The sequence below is a fragment of the Hetaerina americana genome, unplaced genomic scaffold (genome assembly GCF_022747635.1).
Source record: "Hetaerina americana unplaced genomic scaffold, ioHetAmer1.1.p SCAF_1, whole genome shotgun sequence".
Taxonomy (NCBI): Eukaryota; Metazoa; Arthropoda; class Insecta; order Odonata; family Calopterygidae; genus Hetaerina; species Hetaerina americana.
The window spans coordinates 117,080,580-117,099,977 of record NW_027286069.1 but is presented as its reverse complement, the minus strand read 5'-3'; positions in this window follow the sequence as shown (position 1 = coordinate 117,099,977).

Genomic DNA, 19,398 nt, shown 5'->3' with positions numbered 1-19,398 from the left:
AAAGATGCCAGTGATGAATGTTGAAAACCCTTCGCCTTAAGAGGGAAGCGAGAGAGAGGTGAGGCGGTTTCAGAAGCCGAGGGGTGGGTCTGGGGGTGGGGGGAGGGGAAGCCGAGGGGTGGGGACAGAGAGAGAATGAAGGAAAAGGCGGAGAGGGGTGAGAAGGCCTTCGCCTCCAGAAAGGAGTTCGACACAAAAGAAAGTTGAGTCGGAACGAGTTAAAGGAAAATAAAACGAAATAATGTACCCTCACGACCAATACCATCAGCACCCTCACCCTGGATATGCACGCGTTACAATGCCCGCCCCGAAAACCACCCGAGAGTTCACGTGGGGCGTCTTTTTTCTTCCTGGCAAAGGGTGAGGGAGGGAGGGGTGGGATATTGCCATTTGTGTGGAAATGGGAGAGGGTGGGAGGCGTGAAAACATCAAGAAGGCGTAGGGGGTTGGGGGAGGGGGCGGTTGGTTGGAGTGGATGGCGGGGGAGGAGGGTTGGAGGGGGTGTGGTGGGGTAGGATAGACAGTGAAAAATAGAGAGAATAATGGGGGGGGGTGGCGGAGAAGAAAATAGAGGAAGGCATGGCAGGGGGGCGCAAACAAACAGCGGGAGCCCGGATTGTTGCTGCTGTCACCGCGGGATTCCAAAGGTTGGCGGTGCCACGGCGGGGGTTAGCTCTTTTCATTACAATCAGCACCCGTAGGTCAAGCAATACAAAATGATTACCTTTTTATGCGAATTTTCTCATCATTTTTTGATTAGGAATGGAATATACTGCAAAATTAAATAACTCCAAATGCGAAACTGTTTATAAATACATACCACGCATGCGCATATGAGCGAATGAAATAAACCTTATTCAATCAAAATTCAACGACAAATGGGAATTTCACAAAAGATAGATCTTTGTCGTCACACAAATATTCGTAGTAGACGATTTCACAACTTCTAAATGGGTAATGAGTTGATTAAAGCGATATATATATATATATATATATATATATATATATATATATATATATATATATATATATATATATATATATATATATATATCTTTTGCAAAATAATATTAATGACATAGGATGAAAATAATATTCACAACCGTATTTTTAGTCACAGAGAAAGTGAAATAAGAAAGTAATACTTTTATTAAATATTCGTAGACTTCCTTAATAAATTCCTCACAGAAAAGCGTTCGCAGTGACCTATTAATGTTTACCTTACGAGGAAAATACTACCCTTTAGATTATACGTACATTGTAAGAAGGACTTGGTACTTTTCCTGAGAGTTTTACAATACGGGAGAACGCATTTCAACAGCTTGCGGCATCAGCAGGTCGAAATATACTGAACAGCAGTGCGGGAATATATACGCTCCGGACAGAGACCAGATCGACGCACCAGATCGCCTCCTCCGGGGAGGGTGCGATCGGGTGCGTTGATAGGGGTTGTTTTGACCAATTCCAGGCTAGTTTCCTAGAAAGGAGGGGGGAGGGGGACGGGAACAGTTGCTCGTTACAAAGTGTCGCGTTGGGGTTTGCTAGGTGCCTCCGTATCTCCATTTGCTGGAGAGCGTCCATTTTCAATGCTTTTGTGAGAATATGTAATATTTCTAGGACAAAGTCACTGCTGTGGTCGAATTCTATTAGGTGCTTAGCAAAGAGAGAGTATATAGTCTTATTTTGGTTGAAACCTTGCGATGTACCTTATAATAAATATCTGTGGAAAAGTACAGTCTTTTCAGTGTGGATATTAAATACTTCCACAAAGAGAAGCCTGAAGTAGAATATACACTTTCGATCAGTTTTCCAGAGACAATTTGGTCATACTTTATATAATCATAATGCTAAAAACCTAATACCATTGTCGGCAAATTAGGATGAGCAAGAGAATCATTGAAAAGACCAGGAGGAGACGATAGAGAAGTGAGAGAGTTCAGCGGAGGTATGGGGAGGGAGCGAGGGTGACGGGAGAGCGCTGTAAGTCGCCGGGTGGCGGAGGGGCCCTCTCAAATTAAAAAACTACCCCATCGCATTGACGGTGGATATGGTGGGGCCGGCCCTCCGACGCATTTGAACACAATTCATTGCCGCCCGCGAACTCTCTCCTTGCCTGGCACATGGTTCGCGAGATCCCCGAGAGACCCCTGGGTGCGTGGGGAAGGAGTCACTCGACCCATCGGAGAGAAGGGCACCGCCCCACGGAGACACTCAGCTGCGGCGACCGGGCGAACGCCACCGCGAAGGAATCCCTCGCGATGACGGGTACTCGACGGCGGGAGGGAGCTCCATCGACTCCGAGGACGTCAAACCCCTTACCCCTCTCGCCGCACCCCGGGAACATCAACCCCCACTCCACCTCCCCTCACTCGCCCCTCTCCAGCACGCCAGCCCACCAAACAAACAAACCCTCCCCCACCACCTACGCATCCACCCTCCGGCACCCCCGGCGTCTAGTCGGGAGGCGAAGGGAGGGGGCCGGGGGAGAAGGTCGCCTGCCATTCCCGCTGGATCGAGTGGGGGCAGGCGAGCAGTTCGAATGGAAATTGGGTGTGGCGTTCTTTCTGGAGCCGTTGGTCTGGAACATCCACTCCACGAGATCATTACGCACATTCTTCCTCTCTGTCAACAGTCGATGTTCCGACGAATTCTCTTTTCCTAAGCCTTAGATCACTTTCTTTGTCATAGGTTAAACCTCGCCGAATCATGACATGTAAAAGTAGCATCACATTACTTGTACTTCGGTTCTCAGTCCTTTATTTGCCAATTCTATCCCTATGAAACGTTCTCCTGGAATTAATCCAGGAATCTAGATCAGCGGAATCGCTAAACTGTTGAAAATACCGGAAACCGTCCTTTGATTCGAATATTTAAAACATTAAATCACAATGAAAACCAAATTTCGGGTTCCTCCTGCCCGGATTTTGAAAGAGCAACAGCGAATAAACAGTTAAAGTCGAAATTATAAACACAGGAAATATTAACAATGCACCATCGAGATTCACACCTTGTATAATTTTTTAATTGACTTAATATTTTTCATTGATTTTTAATCGAAATACATCTGATGACAAGCCAAATAGAAAATTAATAATTTTATTTGATGACTACTCATTCTTTGTTCGAAGTCTGAAGGATCCTCTTTTGTTTTCTTATTCATTTATAGCCACCATCCCTCCAACATTTCTGTATTCGACATGCTCATGGTTCGCCAAATAGCTGGAAACAAATGGTACATCACAAACGTAGACAGCAAAAAGGATGCATGTAGAATGTATGAAAGAATTAGCGAATGAACAAAGGGTGAAAGTTCAATGAGATGGAGTAGAAGTGTGAAAATGTATCGATATGTGACCCGTCATTTGAATGACGTTCAAGAATACATGACGGAATGATTATAGAATGTATAGGGGGATTCTAAAGATGGAAAAATATATTTGAAACAGAAGCCCATAAAGAGAATATTTTAAGAGGAGTACACTGTTGCCGCAAACTTAGCTCAAATGATCAGCATTTGTTGGAAAGTGGGCAAATGGCAGTAAACAGAATAAAAAGGGCAAGAGAAGGTGTTAGTAGAAAGAATCCAGCATATACGGAACAGCCGACTATCTATATTAATGCTTGGAGAGAAAAAAGTATAACATTAAAACGGCTATGTAGAAATGGATTGTATCTATTTATAAAGTCAATGCGCTGGAGATTCACTTCCAGATAGCCCTCTTTCCAGCTCATTTTACTAGAGGAAATGACTTTCTTTGCTCTGTCTCTATGGTGGCACACCATCTAGCCGAGAAATGCCTCCACAACTACGCGAACTGCTCCCCAGTTTGCCCAACGCATTCTCCCATTCCATCCCACACCGTTTGCGTCTCATTCCCAAGGCGTGCATCTATTCCGAGACCGGTCCATCCCGGGCGCCACAGATTTCCGCTCCTCCAAGCGCCGCCTTGCCCAATCACTGCACCCATTGTGACGTGCGCGGTCCCACACAAAACCCTCCGTCCACCTTCAGAGGAAACCCTTCCAGGGAGCGCGATCTCCACCCCATAGAGCACCACACCCTTCGGCGGGGTGGAGTGGGGTGCTCGGTCGGGCGGCGAGGGTGAAGCACCCCGTGTAGGGTCAATGTTTGAGCACTCAGCGCACGGATGCTCAATTTGTACCATTTTACTCGGTTGGATGCAGATACGGACATTAACATGACAGTAGTCACGGCTACGGCAGCTTATTTACTTGGATTAAGACGGAGCAAGAATCAGGAATTACAAGATAATATATGTAATAGAGTGACATGCACTAATGCATTTGAATCCAGTTTGATGTATGATAGAAAAAGGAATAATCACGTCGCACAGAAAAGGAAGGGTGAATACCTAGAAACGATCTGGGACAAGGGTAGATGGCCATGGAAAGGAAAAGAGATGGGCAATAGGATTACTTCCACACAGAATTGGGCAGATTAATGCACAGAAAATAAAATTGGAAGCTAATAGATGAAAAAAACCTTGGCAGAGTTAGAAGGATTAGGATTTTGAAGGTCTTTTTAAGACAGATATACGCTGAATGAGAGGAATTAAAAAAAGCCAAAAGGTCATAAAGGGAAACAATACTACTCCTAAGGGATGTGGCAGTGAATATTTTGAAATGAAGGAAAATTCTAAAATGCAACAATTGAAAAAAAAGAGAATGAACGTATTTTAATTTCTAAGGGATAGAGTAAGAGAAAGGGAGTTAGGGTGGAGGTGGAAAAACAAGGAAATCACAATAGATGTGTTTTGGTTCGGGCTTAAAGGGTATTGCCAAAATTAAGTAAGAAAAAAAGGGTTTAAGTGGAATTGAGAAATTACAGGATTTAAAAGCTGTAAAGAAAAGGAAAGCGCTTGCTTTATGCGTCCTGCCTCGGAGGCCCTTGGAACCACAAAGGGCCTCTGAGGCAGGACGGACTGAAAGAAGAACAAGTGGAAACTGTTTCTCCTTCCCTCAACCTCCCCTCTCTTGGGTACCGGCCCTTTGGCCCTTTCCCCCATCAGACTCCACCTCCCGCCGACCGAAATCCTTCCAATCCCTCCGTCTCACTCATTACAAAGGGTGTATATTAGACAACATGTACACGTAATGCTCACCGGAAGATAACACCGAAAGGGTCGAAACCCAGATCGTGTCCACCGTGAAAATCACAAGTGTTAAATATCATTTCTCTCCGATGCAAATATAGCTCGTAAAACTTTCAGATTTCTAATAAAATGGAAATTAAATACAGCTAAATCTGCACTATTGCGCACGCAATCCGCTACGTGTGGCGGATGACGTGGCAGAACATCAGTCATACTTACACAATTATTAATTAAAATATTTAATAAAACTAAAAAATTGGTTTACTCTTGCTTAAAGTCTTTAATAAACAACTATTCTAATAATTAATGTCATGGAACATCTTACTAGGCTAAGAGAAAACGACCAGAAAGAATTTCTCCACTGCAAGCTTCAAACATGAAGGCGAATGAGCTATCCTAATGATTCTGCAATCGTCTAAGCGAAGGTGCCACTAACTGGTGAATGCGATAAAAATGAATATCGCAATTATCACTACTTTGAGGATTAATTACAAAGTAGAATCTGCACTGGATAGGGAAAGGTTAATATAATGACCACCTACTAGTGGTTTATGCAGACATAAATCGTGTTGGGCCTTATTGTTCATTTATATGTTTTTATAAAAATAAAATAATCATTAATTGGGAAATTATTTTTTCTTCCCACTTCAATACCCCATTCACTCTGATAAAACATGAATCGATAGCATTTTAAAACTCTGAGAGAGTCAAAATGTAATTTAACTTTAATCCTAATCTTATCTCGCTACATACTACAATGAACACGTGGAATTCATTTTAGACTAGATTTTTGTTATACTTCAGACATTGAAGTAATTTTGATACAGAATATCTCCCCACACAAAAACTCATATGCTACTTCCCTAATTCTGAAAAAATGTCCCGGAATATGTATACTACGACACAAATATTGTACTAAACAACAATACCTTACTAGGAGTTTCCAATACCTTTATTATATTTTACATTTAAATAATAACATTACCATGACATGCATTATGATAAATTTGGCTACACTTACCATCGGGACCGGGTAACGCAAAATTCTTAGTTTGGCAAAGATTCACTCACCTGGAAAATGAAAAAAAATATTAGTTCTTGTCATTTAGAATTAATTTACGTTAAAATTAGTTTATCGAAACAGTATTCATAAATCAATATGGAAATGATTTATCTATCTATCAATGAGAGAAAAAAGAACTTGTATTAAAATTACTAGAAAAGAAACTTTGATTTTTACGCATTTAAATTTTATTATTTTTTTTATGATATTGAAAGAGTAAGTTGATATCACTAGAGCATTGTGTAAAAAAAGAAAACGCCCCATCTTAGTGGTCTCAAAGTGCATATCGGGAGAAAGTGGATGAGAATTCGCGATCAAAAATTGACAAACTACAGATAGATTTCGCAAGGATGCAATACTCTTGAGGATTAGCTGAACGAAAGTCGAGTGAAATGGGAAAATACATCTCCTATAGAAGTTCGAAAGATTCTTAGGAGTGTATGACCAGAGTTTGACTAATGGCGATATTAATAAAAGGGAGCAGTGTTAGATTTATAAAGCAGTTGCCCTACAGATATTTAGTACGGAAAGGAAAATGTTAAATCCCTGTCGGATAAAGAATGCAGAGGATAACATTTGACTGACAGGTTTAAATGGTCATTTTTTCCAAGAACAATAAAAGACCAGAGTGCTTGTAATCGAAATCCCCCCAGGAGCCGGCTCGACATAATAAGTATTAACCTACACGTTAGCGACTGCGCATGGTTATAGGATTATATTTATATATTTTTTTGCAGGTTACACCCACCATTCCCCATCCATTTGAAAAACCCTAACCCCCTCATCCCATACCCTTTCCTCCTGGTGCTGCACCCCCTGCCACACACCTTTTTGGTGGCTCGCAGGGTATTGATTTAGATGTAGATTTGATGAAATCTATAGATCTCAAAAAGCTTTATTCCCGCTATGAGTTGCACATATCAGAAATTATTATTCAAAAATGTACTGAAGATATGAGTGTGCGTGAAATAGCACGGTCAGAGAGCATTATTAAACTGGACAGCGGGCACGACGGAATAAATAGAGGAAAGTTTGCGAAAATTTGATGAAATATGGAATGTTCAAACTTTAAAAGCGAAAATAGTACGTTAAGGGAGTGCCGGATACAAGAAAGAGCAAAATTTGAATACGCAATTGTTATTGCACAGTTTCTGTTCAATGATTTTACGGTAGAAGAGTTAGAGATAACAAAGGTCTAATGATCGGAAATGCATTTGAACCCGTTATTCTAGGCCAACGTTGGAGTACACGACGTGTGTCCGAAAGCTATCCGACTAGCGTTCATATCTCCGCATTGGTGCTATTCTTCATGGTCATCCGGGCGGTGGCATCCTTCCTTCGAATTAGTCCCCATTTGATTGAAGCACACGCTTCAAGCGTTGGTGCTTCCACATCTTAAAGCAGTCCTCGAACGCAGATATCGGAATGGCCTTCAGCTCGCGCGTCGCATTACTCTACATATGTCGTCGAACCGCTTTCCTTTGAGGGCCTTTTTCAATTTTGGGAACATCCCCAAAAGTCGCAGGGAGCTATGTAGGAACTGAATTGGAGGCTGGCGAAGCTGTACAATCTCCTGTGTTTCGCCAAAAATTGCTGCACAAGGTTCGATGAATGCGCTGGCGCGTTATCAAAGTGATGAAGCCAGTCACCGCTTGACCAGAGTCGCGGTCGTTTTCCTCCCACGACATCACGCAATCTTTTCAGAACTGCAACGTAATATTCTTTGATGTACGTATTCGTAGTGCACAACAGCCTCACAATTAAAAATAATAAAAAAACGCAGGACGGATACTTTTCGGACAAATCTCGTATTGCTGGCCGAGAGGATAAAATGCGTACAGGAAATGTGGATAAAATTTTGGAAGCAAAGGGAGAATTAAATTAAGGGTAAAACACAACAGCATACTATATATGATTGAAAAGGATAAAGGAAAGAATGCGCAGTCAGCATAAATGAAGAAATGACTGATAAAGTGTATGGCTTTGTTTTCCATAAGGGAATATTTGTAAAAGCTGGCTAGCTGAGTCAAGAAATTGAATGATGAGCGAATGTCAGCCAAAGGGTTATAGGCAGTAAATGGAAAATTACCTAACATGCATGCTTGTTTGACAAAACGGATATGGCAACCCATGATATCTACAACTTCTCTTATAATCTTACAGGAGTGAAACTTGGGCATACCAGAATAAAAGCCAACACATGAAGTGGGTAGGTGATAGCTGTGGGAGGTTTGTGGTAAATATAGAAGGGAAAGTTTGTTCCATAGGTGAAACATATTCAGTTCGTCTACGGAAACTATAGAAGTAGCAATCGGCGAGCATTACGCTGGATTAAAATTTGGACTACGCCTGGACAAATCGTCAACTGAAGCCATTGTAGTACCACACATACTTAAAGGGACTCTGACATTCCCTATAGCGCTGCAAGAAGTTGGTCTTAAATCTTTAAAAAATGGAAGACGATCATTTTCAAAGAAAAGTGAACCCGGTACTTTAGTTTCTGCTCTCACAGAAGTAAAATGTAACATCGCCGATGCAATTTGGAGATTAGATCGTCGAATAACGTAAAGAGCACTGTCAGCAGCGTGGAAAGTTTTAATGGTGCATTCCAAACGCTGGTAACGGAAAAATTGCACATGAAATGGGTTTTTGTGTCAAATTGAGTTTCGAGACTGCTGACACCCGAGTAACTAGACGTTCTCGTGCAAGATTGATTGAAGTTGAATTTGTTTACAGGAAAATGATGAGTTTATTTCAAAAGTACAAGGTCTGTACTAAAAAAAATCGGACAGAGTTGATTAATAAAATGTATTACCAGAATTGATACATTCACTCAAAAGTGTTTTGAAGTCGCACCCTTTGCGCGCCCACCACTGCCAGAGGATTTTCCACGCCTCGTACGCCTTCTGGAAGGCAGCGCTCGAATCATTCAGTTAAGCTTACTCGTCACGGCCTATTGTAACGCTTCCACCGTGCCTTGGTGACGTCCTTTCAGCACGGATTTGAGGAGGGGGAAGAGAAAGTATTCTGGAAGGGTATTTTCTAAAAACTTTGAATCCTCACCCTCATGGTCGAGAAGCTCTCGGCAGATCCGCGTGCGAGTCTTCTTTTGTTCTTCCGAGAGCACTCGTGGCACCAACTTCCCACACACACCTTTCTCATGCCAATGATTTCAGTCCCTAGTGGATGCACATAACTTTTAGGGATGCCAAGTTTATCAGAAACCATGCGAACACTTAATCTGTGATCCCTGTCCAACAAAGCCTTAATTCTTGCAAGATATTCGTCAAATTTTGAGGTTGAAGGGCATCCTAAACATTCGGCGTCTTCAACATCTTCTCTACCCTCCCGAAACAACTTGTGACACTCAAAAACACCAATATGCCCATTGAAATTTCACCATATGCCGCCTTGAGCATTTTATGAGTCTCTTTTATAGTTTAACCTAGTTTTACGAAAAATGTTATGGCGTAGCGCTGTTCAAATAACCGGCTCATGACGGAGCGTGATGAATTCGCCTTATAGATGTTTCGCAAACGAACGATGCGCAATCCGCAAAGGCTGGGAGCCAACTTCCACCGGCCTCCAGCCTTTCCTGAGGCTCCCCTCTCTCGATATCAGTCAGAAAAACCGCCGCCCGTCAGTCTATTCAGTAAAAAATAAGTCAAACTCCTTTTGGGACAGATCTTGTACCACTGCCGGTGAAACTTGGCTAAATAGCAAAACTCTGCGTGGAAACTCTGCCGTTACCAAAACAAGCCTACGAGTCGTGGAAAAGCCGCTGGCAAAAGTGTGTCGACGCTCAAAGGAAGAAGGGCTTTGCAGAATTTTGAGGCATTTCAGTCCGCAATATCTGAAAGAAACCTATCTGCCGACACTTTTCCCGATACTTTTTACGCAAACCATGTACAATTTGAACATTCATAAGAAGATTTGGCGAATGATTCAAGAGAGAAGGGGCAATTTGGAAAGCGGTAGTGACTAAACTTCTCTGTCTAGTTCTGTTGGAAAATGAGCATTTAATTTGAATTTCATTGCAAAGTATATAATTCTTTGCCGTTGTTTTTTCAAAAATAATTACGGTGTGACAGATTAAAGGTTTATAGCAACTTGTAGAAAGTGTAGGGAGGGAGTACGTAGAGTTTGTAGGGAGTGAGTAGTACAACCTGTCGGTATACGGCACCATTTTGGAAACCCACAGTTTGTGTGGGAGAGTTGTAAGGGACAATTCATCAATGGCCTCGAGTTCTCGGCATATGAGTTACCGTTTCATAACACTATGGCGATCGAAAGAAGGCATCACTCCCCTCGGGGAGGGGAATCGTGAGGGGTGAGCGATGGGAAGAGAGGTCGATCATTGGCTGCCGGGTGATTGGGGTTTGGTTCGGGTTGAGCCACACCGACTGGGGAGTTAAGAAATAGTCGAGAGGGGCGAGGGGGACGCGCTTCGCTCCTCGCGTTCCGTTGGCCCCTTCCCGCTCGGGGCTCTAATGGGTCCGCCTTGAATTATGGTCCGAAGGTGGAGGCGGCGAAATCAGAAGAGGCGAGGCATTCGGGCGAGGGTGAAAGTTAATTGAATACTCTCTGAAGAGAGAGGCGCTCTCTCTCTCGTGCACCATGCCGTGCGCTGCTCTCATAACATATCTCCTGAATATCCCTCGAGTCAAAATTTGAATGTCCGAGAATTATTATGAATAATAATAACCCTAGTTTTAAGATGAATTCAGGCCCCTCGTCCATAAAATAAGCTGGACGAGCTGGACGGCTATGAATATAGTAGCACATTAGGGACTTCGATCCGAGCTGTTCATTACATTAGTTTTTATGAATGGCGGTTGGAGGAAGTTTAGGGTCAGCGCGTATAGTCTTCGGAGAGATTTTCATGGCAAATTTCATCCAAAGTAAAAAAATGGGAGTGTATTTGTTTGCCTCAAGGGAATAAGCGCATTAGCCATTTTGTTTGCTTTTTTGATTTTTTTCATCGAACGACTCGACCGAGTAATGGAATATCCAACAATTTGGAATTTTTAAAAAATAAAAAAATCTACTTCGGTGATAACAAAATTAAAAAGAACTGTTATGAGAAAAATATTGGCAAAAATATTTATACTTGAAGATATTAATACATTGGATATTGATTGATTCATACAGGAAGGCAAATACTTCGGTTGTAATCACTTGATCTAGGATCTACTCTATGAGTTAGAAAAGGGCTAATTGGCTGGTTATTGGAACCCTCGACAAGCAAAGTGGAAATGACTGGACTAACAGGCAGAAGACAATTCCAGGACTTGACATTCAGCCCTTTTAATTTCGCGGGACGTTTGGAGATCACATTGTCAAGTCGGATTTGGGATAATGAAAGAACTTCAAAGGATGAACGGATCCCACTTTGTCAAGGCTTTAATGAATGAAGTCGAACTCTAAGGCCGATGCGAAAAGCGGAAAAGCTTAAAAGAAACATTTCATATTATTATTAATTCAATGATACCCTTCGAACCTTCTTACACAGGATACTCGTTTATTTGTGTTTCGAAATACAACCGTTAACAGTTGTAATCTCCCAAACACGAAATGCGCGTCGTTATGCCGGTAGATATCGAATTAAATAACGGGCATCCATAGATATATTTGGCCATGAAAAATGGATTCATCAGATAAATTCAGAAAATCTGCAGAAATTATGTATGAAATATAGTGTAATAATTGGCCATTATAATTTCCTTAGAGTGTTATTAAAATCAGAATAGCAAAGATAAAAACACAAGAACAAAAAAACATTTTTGATACATTTCAAATTAATACAAGAGGCAAAAAAAGTATATAACGAATGCATTTATTTATTTCTTTATTTCACATCAATCCGAAAACATCACCATGTGTGGGAAAAGGGGGGGGGTAATACACACGAGACTAATTTTGACCCGCTAGCGCGGTTGGGTTTCGGATCCCTTGACTATCGTGTGAATAAATGACATCTTAACTCTATCTGCTCTACACTTAAACTCCCTAATTTCATTGACATAATCTCTCATACCGTGATACGATTGGGGTAATAATACATTCTCAAGATCACTGCTATAGAGACATCCTTCCAATTTACGCAAGCTATTTAATCTGTATTTTAACCTTTGCTCCGCGAGTGATTCCCAGCCTAGCTCCTGATGGCATACCCTTTCAGATTTGCAGTAACCTGCCACCTTTCAATATTCGTTATTACTTTTGCTGCATAACTCGAGTTAGTAGTGAGTAGTGAGCTCCCTCACAGCAGCAGGCCACGTAGCAGCGAGGCGAAATAAGGAAGACTTTACGCTTGCCAGCGCAATCTATTGTCTCTTAAACTTCCATTTTGAGCCACGCTCAGAGGGAGCATGGGGCAGTAATACACGGGGCGGCCGGAAACAAAGTGCCAGTGGCAGCGGCTCTCCAGGAGTCGCCCCGCCGGAGGGAAACAAGCGGCTCCGTCTGTTTCCGGTGACACCACTTGCTCGAGTCGGCTCTTGATGGAGTCCCATCAGTGTCTTGTGAGATGCCATTCGATTCCATCGTTCATTACAACTCAGGGAAGTGATCTTTCCGTGAAAGGTACAATGGATAAAATAAACACATTACTATCCCTCTCATTTGAGTCATATCAAGACGAGTATTTTTTTATTCGTTCACCATAAATGAATTATAATTTACCATCTAAGAAACAAATTTCTTTTTTTTCACGGAGTCATATTCGAATTCGTAATAAAGAAACGTAAATGATAACGATGTCGTAACATTCTCATGGCTAGATACTGGATATTTTTTGGATTTTTCGAATTTGACATATTTGGGTCTGCGTTAATTCCCTCAAGCCCCGGTGTCTTGTAAAAAGATAACTTTTAACAAGTCATATTTAATTTATTAGTTAGTTACAGAGAGATACTCAGGGGAGAGAGCCGAGGCACGCGTGGCATCAACAACGTCTACGAGGCCATTTGGTATCACTATACCAAATGCCTTTCGATTTGCCCTGGTTTAATGGAACGCATCTCTAGATAATGGCCGTGATGTGAAACGAGACGACCTATTTATTTTCAAAGTAACAAAGCGTCCTTCAGAGGAGAAAGATAAACCGTTGCCCCCTTCTCCGGAACAGGTGAAACCTTTCCAAAGACGAGCCGACGCAACGACGAAGTCGGTGGCCGACGAGCTTAGGAATAAAAAATGAGATGGAGGTGGGGGGGGGCGTGAGAAATGAGGGGCCGAGGAACAGATGCGCCGAATGGATCTCGCGTGGGGAAGGTGCACCCTGGGAATGAGTTGAGGGGGGTGGGGAATGAGAAGCGGGAATGCGAAGGGGAGTGGGGTGGGTGTGGAGGGTTGTGGGGTGAGGTGAGGGAGGCGGAGAAGAGGAACTGAGAAACATGGGCGTTGAATAGACGCAATGGGATCATCGACAAGGATGATGATCGAGGAGGAGGGAAGATAGAGCGCTTTTCGGAATGGGATAACAGATGCATACTACATGAAGGGCATGGAGAGAATGTCATGGAATATTTTATGAACGTATGTAGATTATAGCTATTATTTAGCTGCGTAACATTCTTAAATGTTTCACGTCCTCCCACAGTTTCATAAAATCGAAATACGGAGAGAGATCTGAAGTGAAAGTTGCCACGAATATTCCAATCGACATCAGTTGAAACTTTATCGAAAGGGAAGGGAGTGGTTCACAAGCAAACACCATTGATGCAACAATTATAGGGTGTAAAAATGATTCGCCCTGACTGGGACCCTTGTCCAAGTGGATGATTGTTACACTCTTATATTGTTGTATTGAAATTCAACCTTAGCGGATGACTCCGTCCAAAAAGTTACTGTTGCGGCATCTCCCGCAGTTTCTTGGAAATTAAAAAAACATTTGAGTGATTATAATGGGCCAACACTACTTAGGTAGATCAGACCACAAAGATAAAATAAGGGAGAAAGATTCCAGTACCGATGGATACAAATACTCATTCTTTCCCCGAACAATTAGAAATCATAATAGTAAGAAACCAAAGTCATGTTTGAAACATTAAACACATTTAATTTACAAGTCGCAACAAAAGTAAGCATTGCAAAGAAATTAGGTATATTTTTAGGTGCATGTGCATGTTAGTTGGTAGTTTGAGTGCATGCATGTGTGTGGGTTACAAGGATTTTTGCATGAATGCCTGCAATGTTTTGCTCATGGATTGTATAAATTTGTGGCTTTTGCATGCGATTTTTTTCTTACTACAGGTGGTACCCTAACTCCCCCCGCCATACGCTCTTGCAGTGGCTTACGGGGTATTGAGTAGATGTAGATAAAATAAAGGTATTTTTTGTTGAGGTTGTGGCTCAACGAAAGTCGTGAACTCGTGCATATTGGGTTGAGAGAGGTCGCCCATTTTCAAAATGAAATTTGTTATCCAGAAAATTAATTAGCATAGTTTATCAGAGTTTACTCATGGATTCCTAGATCCATATCCTTGTTAAGCAGTCCCTGATACTAAAACACAAGGATACTTAAAAATAATCCAACCAGCTAATACGTTTAAAACCAAGCACCAATGAAAGCTGTTGTTTCTTCCGATTTAAAACAATATTGACTCAACATCGCTGGGTAAAAACACGGGTTTTCCGTCCCTATAAGTTGATTAGATCACCGGAATGGCAGCTAGACAGAAAGTCCTTTTGCGGTCTATAGAAAGAGTAAAATATATTATACATCAATAATACCCAATGTTGATTTCATAAAACTAATTTCAAAGCGTGTGTAATGAAACTGAAGGTTGCTCCTAGTAATCGACTAATAAGGCATTAAATATGAACAAAGGGGAGTTTTCTAAATAACATGGATCAGGAGTGAGAGCGAGAGGAAAACTTTTTGGTGACGATACGAAACAGAAGCCTCCCCATATTACAAGTCTGACAGCCACTCAGCAAGGCGATGAAAATCACTGAATCGGAAACAAAATACGAATCGTTTCTGAAAATTTCCGAAGGAATTAGATAACCATTTCTTAAATGCTCGTATTGTGCTATAAATTCCTACACTACTGCAATTCCTGCTTAGCGTGAAGGAAGGAATGAAGATCAAGTTTAAAACTTAAAAAGGAATTACGCAAATGAATAAAATAGGGAAAAAAGGAGGCGACGTGCGGATATATAATGCAGGAGGACCCGGTAATACACAAGAGTGCTTCACTGCTCAATTTATGCCAAGGAAAGACGCGACCTGGAAGCTATCCTTGGATATTTGCGTAACGTCCAACAAATTGCGAAGTATCTACTCGAGGAACCGATTAGGAAAATATCGGATTGATTTATGAACAAATGATAACTGGGAACGGGGAGAACGACGGAAAGGAAGGCTATGCATATCATATTTTGTTGCAAAATAACGAAATTGCTTTGGGGGTTTAAAAATAAGACACCCCATAAAATTGAAACAATAAATTGCCCGATTCTAATCGAGCGGGCCAAACGTTTATAATTATTTTTGTTACCCCGTAAGTGAATGATTCCTTACTCAAGTACTGAAGAGCTAAAGTTGAAAAAATCTTTTCTTTACGCATATATTAATGCAAAATACGCATATATATGCAAAAGAATGTGTGCGAATTGCAACAGAGTGGCATCGACTCTTCCGTGATGAAATGCGCAACATGTTGTGGGTTCGAAGTATGGAAACAGCAGCATCTGTCGGACGCCTCAAGGACGGACGATACAACCAACTTAAAAAAGCATTCGAATGGTTCACAAGGAGCGTTAGACCTTCGCCATGCCACATTCCAAACCATACTTCGTCGGCGTGTTGATTGGCTGCGAGGTAGAATGACCCTTTCAGAGGCCGGAGGGATAAAGGTACTTCTCAATTATTTCAATGCAGACGCATTATTTATCCTTCGGCAGTTCCGATAAAAAGCCATGGGTTTTTCTGTGAATGAATAATTGAAAAGTTTTCATGGAATTCTATTCATTTCATTTCCAAAAGTCGACTGTTCCATTAAAGAAATACAAATTTTCTCGGAAGGAGATAATTGAAAATATTTTAGTGTGAAATGAGATAAGTACACATCTGATTCACCATACGTCATTGAAAATTGGTGATTGTACACCGTGGCGTATATATTGCTGGTTTTTCAGGCAACATTTTTTAACCTATCTTTTTTTCTAACTTTTTCATTATAGTATATTACTATAGTTAAACTTCTCGTACCAAAGAAAATAATAAACTGTTCATTTTATATGTTTTACGCCAGTTGCAAATCATATTTCTGTGATAAAGGAGCGTTGACAGAGTTTCGCGTCCAATACTAAACTGACATTTTTTTTATCATTTCCTTATCTAAATACAAGGTTTGCATAAAAAGTATCGGTAGTAAATTTTTTTCCTAATGTTCGCGTAAAGTGCTTAATTCAGTTCGTTGGCTAAGAGTGCGCGTGATCGCAGATCGTATTAGTATTGGCATTAATAAGATTTCAATGCACACCATTATCGCCGAAAATTTGGAGATGCGAAAGATCTGCGCCAAACTGGCCCAGAAGGTCTTGACGGGCAACCAAGAGCAGAGTCGAGGGTCTACTTGCAAAGACCGCCTGAAGCGACATCGCGACGATTCCCCAACCTCCTTACAGTCCCGCGTTCGGGTCAAAATTAGTCTGTTGTGTATTAACCCCCTGCCACACTCCCTAGCGCTGGCTTTCAGGGTGCTAAAGGATCTAATATCTATCACCCTCCTGCTGCTACCAAAATCCTCCTCCTGCCGGAGTTATACTTTGGCTAGGAATCGGAGGCTCTGGCTTTGAATTTAAATATAGTATAGCTAATCTACATCTACATATACTTAATACCCCGCAAGCCGCCGCAAGGGCGTGTGGCGGGGGGTGTTAGGACACCACCCGCAATAATGACTCATCTCGCTCTATTGCGCGAAATCGATGGTACTCTATTATCTGTCACAGACAATGGGCAGGGATGATTTATAACGCCGTTCTAAAAAGCTTGAATCAAATGGAATCGGTGAATTTCTTTGTAAAAAAGAACGATATCGCGCAGGATTATATGAAGTTGGTAAAACACTTATTCTTTTCAATGATCATATGCAACAAATGAACGAAACATCCAAATATGAATTTGAAAGAGGGGAGTAAACTCGAGTTACAAGACGTGATTCACCTGATATCCACCTGAACTTGTACTGATTCCTCGGGGTAACTATAAAATTTGCATTCGCATAAATTAATGTTCACGGAAATGAGAGAGAGGCACTGTTGAATAAAGAGTAGAGCCGCATGATGCTGTATTATGCAGAAGTAATATTGTCTCACTAGAACTTATTCATTAAAATAATGACGGGTTCGACAAGGGCGTGAATATCCTGTAAACATCATAATGCGTAATGGCACACGAGCTCTTGCCCGTACCTTTCCAGAATGGAAATATGTTGAATATTGAGATGCATCAATGCATAAGATATTCCGCCCCTCGACGATCCGCCCCATACCTTCTCCTACCAGCACACCCTCCCCGCGGGCCGCCCTCGCGAGCCATTCACACGCCCCGCGCCGTCTCCGGTATCTATTTACCTTCGGGCGCCGTTTCTTCCTCGCGATGTATGGAACCGAATCTCAGGTTTAGTAACAATGGAAGTGGGCGGGAAGGTTGGCGTTCGCGGAAATCGGATAGGGTGGAGGGGGCGAAGGGGAAGATAGGGCCCGTGAACGGGGGTTGCCACCCGAAACGAAAGCCAAGTCTTTTGTATCGGCTCCCGTCACGCGAGGCATTGTGGGAAACACGGACAGAGTTAAGTGTGTTGGGTGTGGGGAGGGTGTGTGATAAGAAAGGGGAGGGGGAGGAGGGATGGGCAGGAGGGGGGGTGGTGTGGAGGAGAGGGAGTGGAGGTGGGCTCGGTCGTTAGAGATTCTCGCTCCCTTTGGGTGTGCGAGGTTAAAAAAGGTTCCTTCTGGAAAGGTAAAAATTAAGGGCTGCCTTTTGGGGGGTATGAGTTGAGTGGGTGGGGGCGGAGGAAAGAACGTGCTCGTATCTGGCCGACGCCCGGTAGCGCGAAAATAAAATTAAGGAAAAATAAATCGGGCACGTCCTCGCGGCGTGAGAAGATCAGTAATTGAAAAGTATCTCCCGAGTGCCGGGGTAGAGGTTACCACGGAATGGCGTTCGTTGTGAGTCGAAATTACGGCTTAAGGGAATTAATTTAGTCGATAGGATAACTCTCCATCTTATGCTTGCACCAACTTGGTTCGGTGCAAGGGTCACGGTCTACTGCAGGATGCGAATCGTGAGCGCATTCAGCGTCAGTTCCGTAAACTCTTCGTTGATATGGGAACACTTGACACATAGATTGTATTGTCTGCAAATTGATTGGTCAATTCCACAAAGCGATCATACATATTCATTAGATTTTTCCTTGATTGGATGCATTCGATTCTGTCAAAGTCATTTCATAAAAAAATTAAATGACCTTCTCATAGACAAATATTTATTTTCTTTTCCCACATTCATAACATCGCGAGGTAATATATTGAAGCATATTTCAACACGATTGAATTTTGAATCAAGCATGCAACTGTCAAAATGAAGTTCTAATCGTAGGTAATGCATAATTACCTGCATATAAATAGGCTGCATTAATCACATTATACTTTATTTTCTATCACTTGCCCTTGGAAATTGTTCTACTTTAAATTCCAACTATAACTTTCAAACAAATTATCGCTTTAATTACGGAGCCTAAACACAAATATGCCAGCTGCACAAATATGTACTCTTCAGCCAACTTCCTATTTATTATACTTCAGGTAAAAATAATTAAATCCAATGAATGATATTCTGCAGCATGAAAAAAGTCGCGATATGATTGTTCCAATATATATATCACCTCTTTCTGTATACATACGCGGTTCTAAATATTGTTAACTACTCTCTTATGAATCACTGTTTCCATAACCTGATCTTAACGAGCCAATGAACTCACGATAAATATAGATTACATATAATTTTCAATGAGATAAATTTTCACTGCACTATCCCCATCGTACTGCAACGAACAAATCTAGCCGATTGCCATACGCGATCATTTTCTACCGAAATGCAAATCGTTCATGAATGAGCCGTGCACTCAAAAAGGTTCCCTTTAATACTCCCGGGCCCAAAATTAATGAAATCCACCGAAGTATATACAAGACCCCGTGCATATGTGT